This window comes from Gobius niger (genome assembly GCF_951799975.1).
Source record: "Gobius niger genome assembly, chromosome: 23".
Taxonomy (NCBI): Eukaryota; Metazoa; Chordata; class Actinopteri; order Gobiiformes; family Gobiidae; genus Gobius; species Gobius niger.
In genome coordinates, this window is record NC_136874.1 from 11,512,341 (window position 1) to 11,528,565 (window position 16,225).

The 16,225-nt window shown below is 42.4% G+C and overlaps 2 protein-coding genes across 5 annotated transcripts in view; both read left to right on the top strand.

Annotated features, from left to right (window-relative positions):
* LOC306981820 (putative methyltransferase) overlaps positions 1-12,420 on the top strand; it is a 38,934-nt gene extending 26,514 nt beyond the window's left edge. The window contains exon 7 of the mRNA XM_079581532.1: positions 12,409-12,420. The gene's annotated coding sequence lies outside the window, so the exon portion shown is untranslated. The remainder of the gene's footprint in view (positions 1-12,408) is intronic.
* LOC306981807 (receptor tyrosine-protein kinase erbB-4-like) overlaps positions 1-16,225 on the top strand; it is a 494,462-nt gene that overhangs the window by 8,115 nt on the left and 470,122 nt on the right. The gene's annotated exons all lie outside the window — the stretch shown is intronic.

Here is a 16,225-nt window from a genome sequence, read left to right on the forward strand (position 1 = left end):
AAAAGATCCTCTTTCAGGCGGGAGTTAAGAGGTTAAGGCAAATAACTGGATGTTAGTTTATACGTGTGTCGACAGAGAAGACACGAAACATTGTGATGTTTTTTGTTTCATGGATTTACCCAGATTTAACAACAGAAACATCAACCAGAAACCTCGACAAAAAAAGCTGCTTTATGACGGATTCCAGTTGCCCACCGCCCTTAATTTTAAACTATAATCTCTTTCGACAGTTGTTATGTCACATGAATGCAACCTATTCATTTCCTTTAGCCTATGAATGACTCCGATCCGGTACCGGCTCCAAACCATGTGTTCGTACCCATCAATGTGGTCCCGAAACCGATATCGCTTGATGTGCGTCACACCTATGGGGCGAGAATTCTTCAAACTTGTGTACTTGACTTTCTTTTAGTAGTAAAGTACATTTATTGTTGCCACCACAGAGTATGTTGTAAAGACCTTGTTGCATTGTCTTCACCCGAATGTTTATTGAGCGATGGAAGATGGAAGTTGAATGAGTGCAATTTGTTTTAGCTGTGGTCCCCATTGCTTCAGTTTGAAATGTGCATTTCTGAATTTGCTTGAACAAGGCAGATATGCAGGAGGGATTGTGGAGCTAGACTTGACAAAAAATTTCAAAATCAGGCATCCCAGCTTTAAGTGAAGGAAATACTCTCGAGCTGACGGACTACACTCCCTAAATCAGAGTCTTTGCTGAATTGAACCAGTGCTGGGCCTGCCGTGTTTACAAGACGAGCAGCTAATGTTGCTAACTAGCCGCTAATGGCTCCTTAAGTCGCTTCATGCTTCGGGACTTAACGCATTTGTTAAACAAATCCAGTGACTAAGGAGTTCTCAGAAAGAGCTAAGAAAACAGCTACAGCAGGTTGTCGCTGTAGCCAAAATAATCACATTGCTGTACTTGCTAAGTTTCTGTAACACATGGCTGAATCCACATGGAGTTGTAGAAAGTGGGAATAGTAATAAGTAACCATCTGATACACAGGCACAGTTCTGTCTCTGATGGATAGTCACTGTGTTATATTCAATCAATCTTATGTCAACATGATGGGCAGCGATGTCAAAGGAATGCTCTGCTTCCTGTCCAGCTCCTGTTCTGAAAACTGTTGTCTCATCTACATCACTGCCCCATAGTGTGGTCCAACGCCACACAAAAGAGTCATCGGAAACTTCAAATTGCTCAGAACAGAACAGCTAGAGTCACTGTCCATTTCAAACGTACGTCCAAGAGATGAACAAGAAATGTCTTGGTTAACGGTTGAGGCCAAACTACAGTCAAGTCTCTTCATGTTCTGAAGAGTTCACAAAGTTCTGATGGACATAGAGCCAAGAAACAGCAATTTTTTTGGGTTGCCCCTACACCTAGGGCTGTGCAATTAATCAAAATTCAATTCCAATTTCGATTATTACACTAAACGATTACAAAAGTAGCATAATCGAGAAAAAAAACATGTTTTTTCCCCATTTTTTTTGCAAAGCAGACTTGCATTATTTCATGGCGCTGGGATTATTTTCCCTTCGAACTTCACGTGCCATGGCTCATGCTTTTGCCTGACATAAAAACAAACTGTGCTGTGTGATGATGTCATCAGGCCGCGCTGCTCAGTTTGCTTGCGCAGGTGTGAGGGCTGGCCAGCAGGGGGCAGGTGTGAAACAGAGACCTCTCCTTAATCGAGGCAAACTTGAAATCATTTGTACTTTTTTGACTGTTCAAAAAAAAGAAAATATTCAGCATAGTTTTTTTGAATAATCGTGATTTCAATTATGACAAAAAGTAATCGTGATTATTATTTTTTCAATAATTGAGCAGCCTTACCTACACCCAACAGCGACTAATGGCGATCCTAATAAAGAATAAAGTGTGGACTTCACCGTTTCCTACTATTTCCTTATGAATCAGCATGAGTGAGACACAGGAAACAAAACACAAACTGAAGCCTTGGAAAACTCTGATATTGTTCTTGTTTTGGAATAACGTTAAAGCCAGACTCCCTCTTCAGTTGTCACAATGAGTTTCCCACAAGTGTCCGTCTGTGCTGAATCTGAATCTTCATTGCCCCCATTGTGCCCACCTTATTTCATCGTCTCATTGGAGCAACAATCCGGGCCCGGGCGTGAAATCTGGCGCCGGGCCCCCTCTCTCCCTTTGGCCGATACTGCGTCATGATAGCAATGTTGACTAATTTGGAGCGAGATTGAATTCCTTCACCCTCTCATCTCTCATTCTGTCAAGCCCGCGAGCGCCGGTCTAGACTGATGCTATCAAAAAAAAGCCGTAATTAGCCTGTAATAAATTCTCATTTCCTCGCCGTCTTCCCCCTACAAAGCGCTGTTCGGAGGAGCGCGTCCCTCTGCCAGCTGACGGTAATTTGATTCTGGCATTCGGCGCGAGGAGCTCCCCCCCCCCCCCCCTCCTACTCACGTCCCCCCCACCTTCCCTGCTGGCCGAGGCTGCAAATGTCACAAAAACACATGCGCGAGGGGGGCCGCTCTCAGCTGTGGAAGGGAAACGTTTGAACAATATTTTGGAAATGATATATCTTTCTGATTTCTGTTGCGATCGCGATAGTTCTCGCAGACCTACTGAAGCCACGGTTGTCAGGTTTAGGGATTTGTGTGCGTTTACCGCCCACCCCCCCACCCCCCCACCGCCCTTTTGATCCGACAGAAGGCCGTCCGACGAGGTAAATACCAACTGCTCCCACTGAGAGGCCGCTCTGGTGTTCAAGGAAATGGCACGAGCGCTGGGTCGCTTCTGCAGCTCTGAGGGCCGGCAAACTGAGAGAGCACGTCCAAAGCAAACCTCAGAGCCGGCCCCGGTCGATGTGTGCTGACGACGTGCCCTCGGGCAAAGCTCTTCAGACCATCTGTGTGGAAGGGCTTGTGTGTATGTGGTGCAGATTGACAGACTTGTTTTTGTTAGTCATTCCCAAAGAGAGCGGTGTGTACGGCCATGATATTGTTTTACAGTACAGTGGCACAGATAGTAGAGCGGGTCACCTTGGAGGGTCGGTGGTTCGATTCCCACAGGTGCACAATGTTAGTGTGTGAGGAATCTTGGCGTCATGTTGGACAGCTCTTTTAAACTACACAAGCAAATTAGTTCAGTTATCCAAACTAGCTTTTTTCAGATGCGCCTCTTAAGTAAAGTTAAATCCTACATTCCTCTAAACGAACTTGAAAAAGCAGTACATGCGCTCATTACCACTCGTCTAGACTACTGTAATGCTTTATACTGTGGTTTGGACAAAGCGTCCATTACGAGGCTACAAATGGTCCAAAACGCAGCGGCCCGCTTGCTGACCGGCACCAGGCGACGTGAGCACATTACACCTGTGCTCGCCCGTCTGCACTGGCTTCCTGTCTGTCACAGAATCAATTTTAAGATTCTTTTAATTGTTTTTAAATGTTTAAATGGCTTGGCACCTTTGTATCTGTCTGAGCTACTCTCTGTCCATGCCCCGTCCAGAGCACTTCGCTCAGCTGACCTGCTCCTTCTGGATGTGCCCAAAACGCACATGAAAACCAGAGGAGACAGAGCTTTTTCTGCTGCTGCCCCCCGACTGTGGAACGGTCTGCCCCTCAGCATCCGTTTGGCCCCGACTCTAAGCAGTTTTAAGTCCTCCCTTAAAACCCACCTCTTTACACAGGCCTTTTAATATGTTCAACTTTCTCCATTGTATTTTTGTTTAATTGATTTTGACGTAGTTATTATGCCTTGTTTGTATTTGTATTCATAGTTTTTATCATCTGTTTGTGTTGTGAAGCACTTTGGGCAGCCGTGGTTGTTGTAAATGTGCCATAGAAATAAACTTGACCTTGACCTTGAGCTAGTGTGTCTTGGGCATGACACTTCACCCACCTTGACTCCCGTGACTGACACTGGTGTGTGAATGAGAGTCTGAGTGAGGTTTGTTGATATACGTTTGTTGTGATATCTGTGTATCGGAGACCATGTATCGCAATACTTTCAAACCCAACTCAGTCACATAACAAAGAAAATGTTTCTGACTTACAGCTGGTATTGCCAACACTTGTTTTGGTTTAAACAAAAGAGCCAGACTTTTAAAATACCTCTCCCGCTTGTACTTTTCGAAAATGTTTTCCTTCAGTTTCAGTTTCAGTGTCAGTTTAGTTTATTATGAACATACAGTAAAAACATTTACACATTCATTGATGGAATAATGCATATTCATGAATGGGACACCCTTGAAGCAACAGTTTGCTTATATATGGGGCCCAAGAAAAGACACAATATTAAAAACACAAACATACATTAATACATTAGCAACCTAGGAAACATTACCTTTGTTGCCTATTACCTTCCAAACCTATAACTAACCTTACCTACTCTAATCTAAAACTACCATATCTTACTTTTATTACTTTAGCAATGCATCAATTTAAAAGAGTACACACTATATGCTCACACACATTGGGACATACTACCATCAGACACAAGTTTTTAATTATTTATTTGTATTTATCTATTTATTTATTTATTTAAATGTTTTTTTATTGTTTTATTTATTGTTTTTAGAGGTCCAACTAGGGTTTATTGTATTTTCCTAGAAGCTCAATTTTTAATTCATTTTTAAAAATGGCCAAAGATGTAGCAGTTTTAATTTCAGTGTTCAGTTTGTTCCAAATTTCGGGGCCTTTGCACGCCACACTAAAACTTGTACACTTGAGTGTCCTCGTTTTTCCCTTTAAGAGGGTTTTATGTCTTGTGTTGTGATCATGAGCAGGTGTGGAGGTTGGGATGAGTTGAGCCAGTCTATCCTTAGGTCTAGACATGACATTATACATTACACATGCATTTTGAAATAAGTTGCACTCCGTGAGTTTCAGCAGCTTATATTTATAGAAAATATTCCTGACTTTTGGAAACTCATCTTGTGCTTTGATGATTCAATGACTTCAGGGTGAAGCGTTGCAGTTCGTTTAACAAATCATTATAGTTAGTGCATTAGCGTTTACATGTGCTCGTCATATAATTAGAACATCATGATAAAGTGCATTTACTTCTGTTATTCAACTTAAAACGTGAAACTAATCTATGATGTAGACTCATTACATGCAAAGCGACATATGTCAAGCCTTTGTTATAATTACAGTCCATTTTTAAAACATTGTAATCTTCTAATCATTATAATGAACATGATAACAAACAAAGGCTACACATGTCACTTTGCATGGAATGAGTCTATCATACATTAGTTTCACGTTTTAAGTTGCCAGTCCGAGCATAATCAAAACATACTGAAAAAAGTCAATTTTCTGCATTTTAGGCATGATACGTTTTTGTTTATATACGTCTCTATTCATGTTCTCGTAAGCGACTGTATCTGGTTCATTTTCCCCAGCTGAAGAGGAAAAGTTCATATAGTTGAGCTGCTCTTATCCTCCTTCTTCACAGTTTGACAGTTGAGCACATTCACCCTCCTCGATGATACTGAAGTGAGAAGCGGCACAGACGTAGGCGGCGGCGACGTGCCCTATTCATTCTCCTGCATGTGTCTTTTTGTCCCACTTTTTTCCCCATTGAAAGCGTCAGCTGTTTCTCCCCCCCCCCCTCACCCCGACCCCCTATAGGACGACTGCACGGGGATGTCATTGAGTTGTTCCGCTCCCCTCCTCTGTCATCGCCGCGGACAGTCTCGCTCTCCCTTTTTTTACAAATGTTCCTGCGTCGGGTTGATGGAACGCTTCCCCCCCAGCCTTTAGACAGCGGTCCACTGGCCCCCACAGCCGGGGACTCTCGCTTCGAATCAGAGCCACCATTATAACCAACCCCCGATCTCCAAACAAAGATGTCCAGTCTCGCCGGGCCTTTTGTCTCCTTCCTACATCTTCCCATGCGCTGTTAGCAGCCAGTTCTTGACATTTCTTTGCCAGCACGCCAAGGCCACAAAGAGGCTTCTATTCCAGCGGGTTGGGAAACGCGCAAATATTTACATGGCAAATCATAAGTGCGGGGCATCCAAGAGGCTCTTCACAGAGGGAAAAGTCTGAGAAGACATACAGCATTATGAGGGATGTCATAATCCGCTTTCTGGAGCTCTCGATCTGATGTTTTCAGACGATACGGATACAGTCTTTTTAATATAAAACATAACATTAGATATAAATACATTCAGATATTGTGCTCTTTGTAAGAATATTAGACTGTGGACCTATTGCATAGTACAGCAGTTTCACCAAATGGCAGCAGCAAAGCAGTAGATGTGATAGTTCCAGCTCTTTCTGCTTCCAAAAGCCTTTCAGGTCTATTGGCTTGTTGCACGGTGTGGCTATGCTAGTTCCTCTGACCTGAAGGTGTGAGCGCCTGGACTTCCTGTCTGTGTTCTTTTCCTGGAAAAATAATCATATTTTCCAAAGATTATGTTGTGGGCGATGAGTTCCCGGTAGATGATCATTTACTGTGTGTTCAAATCATGATGTAACGAGTTCAGATCAGAGACGCCTGTGATCATAAAGGATTGATAGTTTGTCTTGAAGCTAAAGGCTAACATGCTATAAAAATATATATATATAAAAAGGCACTATTTCAAGTTGTGTAATGCATAAACTCCTTAACTCCCACCTGAACCGAGCACATTTTCTCGACGAAAACAATGATGGAAATGTGGCAAAAATGTCACAAAAAGACAGAAAGAAATTGACAAAAAATTGACGAAAAATGACAAAAATGTGATAAAAAATTACAAAAATGTGATAAAAAATTACAAAAATGTGATAAAATGTGACAAAAAAAGATGACGTGAGGAAAAAAGATCCTCTCGGTTCAGGCGGGAGTTAAGAGTTTAAATTAGCCTTTAGCTTCAAGACAAACTCCCTGATCCTTACAAACATAAACGTCTCCTCTATGGAAATATTTCTACCAGGAACTCACGGGTCTAAGCTAATCTTAATGGAAATGAATACGAACAGGAAGTACTAGCGCCCACAGCTTCAGCTCAGAGGAACTAGCGTAGCCACATTGTGCAACAAGCCCATTGCATTATCCGGGTCAGTACAAGAGCACAAGGAGCACATGGCTAATTATTATTCAGAAACAGAGGTGGACTGAATGTTGGATTGGATTTAATTTTGCCCAATCCGATACTCTCAAAGAACCAGGATCAACTTCCTACGTCCATATTGAATATGGGATCGGGACGTCCCTGTTCATGCCTGGTTTCGACAAAGCACAGTCAAATCGATTTGATTTAGTTAAATTGATCTCTGTCGTAGCTGTCGATGCAAAAGTTAGCAAAGTTTAGCAAAGATATCATTTGTTGTGGTGGAAATTTGAGCCCTGAGACGGTCAAAGTGAGTCTGGTGGATCAGGGAAGGCTTATGATGGAAAAATAATGCTTTAGATTAAGGTCTGCTCATTAAATATTTATAAGAATTAGTGATCATTTTAGGGTTAGGTTCAGGGTTGGCTATGAATAAGCGTATTATTAATGGCCTATTAGTATGTTAACAGATAAAAGTATAATGTTAATACTTTACAAGGATATTATGAATGCTTATTAGTACCTTTTTAATACTTAATGAGAACACCTTAATATAAAGCGTTACCGTCATTTGAGTTGCCAACTGTATTTCTTTATATGTGCAGCAGTGGGGATTATTTTCTCATTCAAAAAGAAAACATAAATATATACAATATGCACTGCTTGACTCTGGCTGTAGTGATGCTATGGTGAGTGTTTTCACTCCACGATGAGCGGATGAAGCTTCGCAAGAGATGGAGAGGTGAGGAGCGCATTTCCTGGATACATAGGACCTCTGGAGGAGCTTTCTGCTCTTCTTCAACAATTACTCCAAGATGTGCAAGTGGGTCGAAACACATGCAGCACAAGATCTGACGAGAAAACAACTTTGTAACGTGATGAAAAATCTCGAAGAAGTTGATTTTGTGTAACAGCCCCCTTTAAGACCTCAGAATAGGACTTAAAGGGAAGTAGAAACAGCAGAGGTGGAACAAATGAGGCAAAGTCGAGCCAAAAACTAAACAAAATCCCCAAAACGTGAGACACTAAAGTCCACTGTGAATCATCAAACGCCGTCACAAAGTCGAAAAGCGTTTACTTATATTAGAATCAACAGTAAATGTCTTCTTGAGCGGTTTTCCTCAGAATCCTACCTGCTCCCCGCCGCCTGATCGCGGAGCGCTCTTGGCTCGGCCCATCGCACGGAGGCGGGGCGCTGCCAACTCCTACTGCGGCGGAGTTTGGCCGAGCGCGACGCCTGGGCCCTGGCACCCGAGTCGGCTCTTTCAGGAGGCGCGAGATGGCACCCTCTTAATAACACATTGGAGCATTAAACGGGTGTCATCAAACGGCCGCTAACGAGAGAACAATGGGAGCCGGGGAGGGAGTTGGAAGGTGGTTGGAGCGGCGGCGCAGGTGACGGCAAGGCGCGGGGAGGAGCCATCTGCTCGCCGGGTAAAAGTGGAAACAGGTTTATGATAGTGAAACGTTGGATGATATGTTGCGTTGTCACGGATTGTTGCTCATGCGGCTGTAATGTAATGATGTAAAAAACAGAAATATTAATATTGTTTTGAGTGTAGAGTCCCATTGTGGAACGACCTGAACTTTATTTGAGTTGTGTTTTTGTAGAAACATCTGACTTTTACGCCGCTACGTTTGAAAGATAAACATTATACTTTCTACTCCACTACATGTCCATAAAGGTCAACCTTGGCCCCATTTAAAAGCTTTATGGACAAACTCTTTAGAATAGTAGTTGGCGCTGTGGAGACGAGCATTCAGTGTCAATGACTCACGACAAGGAAGGAGGTTTAGATGGTAAAATAAGAGTGGACTGAGGGCTTCCCCCATAGTGTTCAGCGTGGGTTAGCTGGAGCTCGTTCATGCTAGCAATTTGACCGCGCAAGACAAACATGTGGATGTCTGACTGACAGGTTCAATAATGACTTCAAGAGGCAAAGTTCCAGTTGAAAATCCACCAACGTCCGGAGCTGGCTGCCATTTCCTTACGCTTTCAGGAAGAAGTTTGCCATAATTAGTCCAGTTTGTCAAAGTTTTACAGTCTATGGTTCGGCCCATTAGTCCGACTTCTCATTATTCCGAGAATGTCCCATTGAGTAGGGGTTGAAAAACAAGATTAGGTTCAGGCAATGTTTATTGGTTTGTTGGGACAGTGCATGTTAATGAACATAATGAACACTCTCATTCTTCCAGGACTATTGTACATGTTTTTTGTGGTAGGGGAAACCGGAGTACCCAGAGGAAACCGACGCAGACACGGGGAGAACATGCAAACTCCACACAGAAAGGCCCCGTCCAGGTGGGAATCAAACCCGGGACCTTCTAGCTGTGAAGCACGAGCGCTAACCGCTGTACTACCGTGCCGCCACTGACCTTAAGGTTAGGGCCAGTGGTTGTATATGGTTCTCTAATCCACAACACAACTGAGATGTCGGACTAATGGCACCTCTGCTCAATGGTAAATCTTAGGATAATGAGATGTCGGACCAATGGGTTGTCGAACCAATGGCATGGCAACGGTTGGCGCTCAGGCTGCACGGTTCAGTGTTAATTTTGACAACATATTTTATTTTAGTTTTAGTCTTTTGACTAAAATGTAATTTAATTTTAGTCGAGATTTAGTCCAAAAAAAACTTTTCAATTTTAGTCTATCTTTAGTCGACTAAAATTGCATGTCAATTTAGTCGACTAAATTTAAGACTAATTTAGTTGACTTTGCATTTATAATATTCATTATAATCATATTTAATCGTGGTCCTCTGCTTCATGGAGCTGCTCCTCATGAACAAAGCACAAACCTGTTCATTTGGCAGTGAATTTACATGATCTGAGGCTCTATCAGACGGTCAATAGAAGCTTGGATGATTTTAGTCTCTGCTTTTAATTTTTTAGTCTTATTTTAGTCGACTAAAATATCTGGACATTTTAGTCATAGTTTTAGTCTCATGAGGAACGTTTATTTTAGTTTTAGTCCAATTTTAGTCGTCAAAAATATCACTTTGACTAAAATTGAGACTAAATATTTTAGTCGACGAAATTAACACTGGCACAATTTTGAAAATAAATCCTAATTGCGATACGATTTGATTTGAATTTTTTTTATTTGACACAATTAAATGTATAAACCGCTAAAAGGATGAACAAAGGAGGTCATCTTACTTTTAAACTGTTCAAACAACATGCTCTTATGCACAATAGTCTACTTTCAAAAATATTTGTTTTCCCTGACATTCAGAGTACCCCTGGGGAACAGCCACGTGGACTAAAATAAGTGGCATAGTGTCTAAACACTTCAGATTCTGCTTTATGGAAGCTCAGACCTATCTGTTGCGTCTGAAACTCAGATCAGAGGCTCCACAATAATAACTGGTGAACGTCTGTCACTCAAACGCCAGAGACAGAAGATTAAAGACACCTCAGCCTCTTGAGGTTCGGTTATTGCAGCCGTCAAGATTCAATATAATTAAACCTTGCAGCATTAGTTATTGTTTTGAGGTAACTTACAACACTTATTTGTTATGATTGGCACTTTTTAGCTGGAATATACATACAGTAAAACGATTTTGTGCTACTGAGGAGGATCATTGACTTAATACATTCTCTAAACATTCAAACAGATTCCGCTTTGTTTCCTTCCACATTTTCTCATCTCAAAGTCAACGAGTGCAAACTTATTCAGACGTCTCCGCTGTCCTCCCGCGCTTCCTCCTCCTCGTCCGCTCCTCTCCGGCCGAGGCCCCGGTCAGGAAAGACTGAAGGCCCTTTCCCTCTCGGAGCACTGGAGGTTTTCTCGCTGCCACTTGTAATTCCGCTCAGAGCCAAGTACCGCCAGCTTCCCCCAGTTCTCTTTCACCATCCGTCCGCTTTCACAAGGACTTTCTCCATCCCGTTACAACAGCCCGCTCCCCACAACCCAGCATTCCTCATCGTCTCGTCACAATACCTTTTTTTTTTTTTTTTTACGATTATTATCATCGCCTGATGCAGGGGACCGCACGGGGAATAGTAAAACCTCTAATTTCTTTTCGGTTCCATTTGTTTTATAGACAGCGCGCGGCCTGCCATCCAGGAGTGTGACAATGTGAAGTGATACGGTTCAAGACGACATTTATTGGCAGTGGAATGAGAAACACATGAGAAATCCTTTTATTGCATCATTCAGGCTTGTCTGTTGGATCTCCAGACGAAGAAAGGGGGCTTCGAAATCAGAAGGTCTGGTTTGAAAAAAAAAAAAGGCACATTGGAGTTTGGTGTGTGTTCCAGGTTTGTTTCAAAAATGCGAAAAAAAGATGGTGTCGTCGAACAATTCCACCCAGAACGGTGCTTTTGTTCTCCAGCTCCAAAGGGTAATACATATTTACAGGGCGGTCGGGATGGCCCGTCTTGAACCAGCGATTCAGCTCGGTTTCCAAAGTCCCAAAGCGTTTCAAAACACGCGTGTCACGTGACTCAGGCTGAAGGGTTTCATGAAAAAAGCCGTCACTAGGGGGCGTCTGGGCTGAAGGATGGGACAGTTGATAAATAGTAAAAATTACAAAACAAAAACAGTGATAAAACAACAAGGAAAGAGTTTTAGTTTAGTTTGTCTTGTGTACCAGTGTTTACTTTTGCCGTTTTCAAAAGATCTACATGATATAAATGGCCTTGGGAGTATAATATATTTATGTATTTGGTTGGGACAGTGTACACACATGGGACCCAAACACGCCACGCCGGACTGCAGCCCCCACCAGCACTCCAAAACACACTCATGACATTATTTAAATCTATTTGAATGATTTTTTTAAATTTGTTTTAGATTCAGCCATAGTTTTTTTTCCCCATTTATTGAACCCACTTAAAGGGACTCTACTGAGTTTAAAAATGTTAAAATTAAGTACTTTTCTCTCCCTACATGTTTTAACAATGTCCGAATGTGTGACTGAGCCCAGACCTGTTCACCACAACTGCCTCTAAAATCCTGCACTGTCACTGAAAAAGGTGTTAATTCGGGTCCGAAGTGCCGTCATGCACGAGCTTAATATAGAAGGTGCAGTTACACGTATGGCCTGAGGTGGCAGTAGTGAGTACAAAATGGCTAACTTGCATCTAGCCCCTTTAACTAAAATATTTCTCAATTAACAAGCCGCTGCATTATCATGTCCCTTATTTTGTTTTATCTTCTCATTCAGTTTTACTTCTTGTATAATATGAATCATTTTTTAATATCCAGTGGATTACTTTTTCCCACTCCTTTGTAATGATCTTTAAAGCTGTAATTCTGAGAACTTGAAAAATATGCCTTTCATCTGAAATTATATTAATTGGGATTTTTCCTAATATAATATTTTCAGATTTTAAATCCACTTTCTTCCCCAGTGTCGCTTCAACAATTTGAAAGTCTTCTTTCTAGTAAGGTTGTGTTATTTTACAAGTAAAGCAAATATTTGTGTAATTAACATTTTCCTCTCCACAATTCCTCCAAGAATAGCAGTTTGCCCTTTTATATTTACTCATACTTTCTGGAGCAAACAGGTATCTGAGGTTGTGCGGGCTGTGCCCGCCCCTTTTCTCCTATGTGTTAACATGGGGCTCACTACATGAAAACAAAGCCGTTTTTCGGCCGTGCTGAGAAACCCTGCTGTGTTGACTTGTTGGTGCAAATGAACATTGGCCATTTTACACAAATCAATCGACTAAACATCAGATTTGAGCGGAGAATATTTTCCCTCGTTCTCCGTTAAAATGAACGGGCTTCGCGCTCGACCGGAAGTGTCTGTACAACGGAAGTGCCGAGACAACGCAAAAAGTGGCAAAAGTGGGCGGGGCGGAATAAGGTGAATCGAGACATCGATTTGAAACGTACTCTATAAATATGACAAAAAATAAATACTGCAAGTTTTCCTAAATTGTATGTTTAGATGTAGAAATAATACATGTTCTGTTTCCAGGTGAAAGCACACCTATATCAGGGCTTTTAAACAATTTTCATCTGATACAATCTGTCACTGTTTACATGACTTGCAGGTTTTAGTCCCAAACACAATTCCCGCGGCACTCACCCATGGATTCATACGCCATAAATCCTAATTAAATTTATGCTGCGGCTAAGCAAACAATAAACACCATTTATTTCTCATTGAGCCCGCGAAGGCTGCGCCGCATCCTCCTCGCCGCGATGGTTTTTCATATTTAGGCCCCGCCGTAATGAGATCTAATTGAAAAGGTCAGCGTAAACAAGGTGACGCCGACTCAAAGCCGCGTGTTCCCGCCCGTGAGAGAGGGATCTTTAGAAAAGTCGCACAAAGGCTCTCAAGTGGGTCTTCGAGACGAGGATGGAGAGCGATGAACAGACGCGGCGTGTAAATGACGGCTGTGAGACAAGAGGCGGAGTGTTGTCCGAAAAAATATGTAAAATGAGGAGAAATGAAATGACACGGGAGGTTTGCAGTTGAGCTGAAGGCCACAACTCAACCTCAGTCTTGCTTGCATTAACTCAGATTCACTCATAAAACCCATTGTCCTTCTGACTTATAGTTTAAATAGCAAGTCTGATCAGATGAGCAAAGACAAGCCATGAGGAGAGAGACGTGAATTTGCTGCAAAAGAGTCTGATTGGATAGTTATCGATCACAGAAAGATGAAAAGTGTCAAAGGAATCATCATCATGGCCATGTCTGACACCAGGGTTTGAAGAGGACAGTGTTCCAGGTTGTGGCCGATACAGAAGAAGGGCTTTGGGAAATCGAACAGACTCCATGTTTGTGTCCATCTGCCGTATATTCACCTGTGTGTGCAGTACTACAGTATCATGTACTTTTAACCTGTTACCTGCCGCCTTAGGGTTAGGGTTAGAACTAAATCTTACAGCTTATATACCACGGATACCTCATTTGAAAGCAAGTACCTTAGAGTTAGGGATGCACCGAACCGGGACTTGTATCGGATACCGGCGCCGATGCAATATCGGGTATCGGCTACAAATACGACAGCCCCCACAACCCGGAAACGGACAAGTGGAAGAAAATGGATGGATGGCCTTAAAGGGGCTGGATGCAAGTTGGCCATTTTATACTCACTACTGCCACCTCAGGCCATACGTGTAACTGCACCTTCTATATTAAAGGTCTTATATCATGCAAAATCGACTTTTTAGAGCTTTTAGCCATGTTGTTATGCTATTTCCTTATCAAAAACACCCCCAGGGTGGTTTGTGGCTTCATTCACGCAGCTCTCAGTAATTGTCCTGAATCATTTTATGCTCACTACTGCCACCTCAGGCCATACATTTAACTGCACCTTCTATATTAAGCTCGTGCATGCTGTACATCATTTTAAAGCTAAGAACCTCTCATTTAGTTTTTACCTCCGTAAACGCATTTTCGATCGCTGTGCAAAATGCCGTGATAGCAATAGCACGTTAAAGCTAGTGGTTGCTAACAAAAACTAATCAAGGCTGGGTCAGGAACTATGATAGAAATACCTAAAGAAGCCTAAAACAATAAACTAACCACTGCTGAAGCCAAGTGTTTGTATTTTAGTTTAAGAAATAACTGATCTTATTTGTAATGATCAGACCACTTGAGTTGTTTATGTTAATGTAGCCTAAAGCCTGTCATACACCCAAGGATAATTAGTGTAGAAAAGTCCAGGGATTCTTGTTTAATGTTCATCCATTAGTTTATCAAGAGATATAATTGATATTTGATCTGTAACATCATGACAATAACTTTATTGATCTTAAAATTGAAAATATCGGCAGATACTCAAACCCAGCCTTCCAGTCTCTTCATACATGTGTGAGGTATGAGTGAAACACAACTTACATCACATTTGCCGTTCCTAACCCTAATCATAACCCTGATCCCCAACCCTCACCCACCTGATCAAGGGAGATGACAAGTAACAGGCTCAGAGTCTGTGCCATGTACCAGCCTGTAGAGATTGTTCTTGTTTTGTCTTAAAGTTTGGACGGAATGACAGTGACATGGCTTTTATGGGATTAGGTTCAGTATGGCGCATTTGGAATCCAAACACAACATCAAGTTTTTTCCAGTATCCCCTCCAACATTCGACACCACCATCAGATCGGTGTCGGACAATCTCTCACTCTCCACATTCACGGGGGCTGGGTGGGTGAAGTGTCTTCCCCAAGGACACAATCGAAGTAATCAAGGGTCGGAGCAGGGATCGCCGAGTTGACTTTTGGATTCTAGCTCTAAGAAAACATGTAATTCCGTTCCCATGACCACCTGCAGAGGGCATACCAGGCAAATTTTTAAATCCTGACAAGCGCAGTCCATCCATGTTTTCCTCAAATATATCCACATTTTGTTGAATTGTTGAAATGTAGAGTGGTAAAAGGACCTGGAGATTGTTTATAGGACAATGGATGGCAATCATTGATGGAAATGGTAAGTGAAAGCAGATGCCATGCCTTTTACCTATATGCGATTATTATATCATTTAAAAAAGACAAGTATCTCATGTAAGTCTCACCTCCGGATCCCGTTTCCCTAAAGTTCTTCCAAAAGCTGCTCCTTCTAACGTTCCAGAGCTGCCGTTCCGAGCTCCAGGGCCCGATCTATCTTCCGCGACGAGGACCTTGTTTGTTAGCTTGAAGTGTATATTTGCGAAAGCTCTTGTGGACTCGGGCGGCGGTCCAGCTCCGGAAGTGGGGCGGGCCGCGCTCGGCGCCAGCGGAGCGATATCGAGTGCCGTACGACTCAACCACAGGCCGTTCAGGAGAGTTCTCTCCTTTGTCGCCGTGTCTTCCGTCGGGCCTTTCATCGTGCGGACAATCGGAGGGGCATTAGAATCACAATGGACCGGCACTTCGGCGTAGCCTTGGTAAAGAGCGGCATTTTAATCAGAGTGGCTGAAAGGAGAAATGAGCTGAGCGGTCTCTCAACACGTCTGGATAAATAGATGGATGGAAAATTCATAAACTGTGCTTTATATGTCGGCCTATTTGGGATTTGCATTATGGAGAACTTGGAAAACCCCATAGTTTCATCTCGTCTAGTCTTTATCAGATGATACTGTTTACTTCAATGATGTGAGAACTCTGAACATCGGATCGCTGTGGGGTTCGGAAGTCAAATTCACATTCATAGATTGTTAAGGACTTGAAAAAAGCAATATGGAGGCAAGTTAGCATGTGGCATCTGCAGATATTTGGAATATTTTAACGCTGCTGGCAAGAAACATCGATTTTT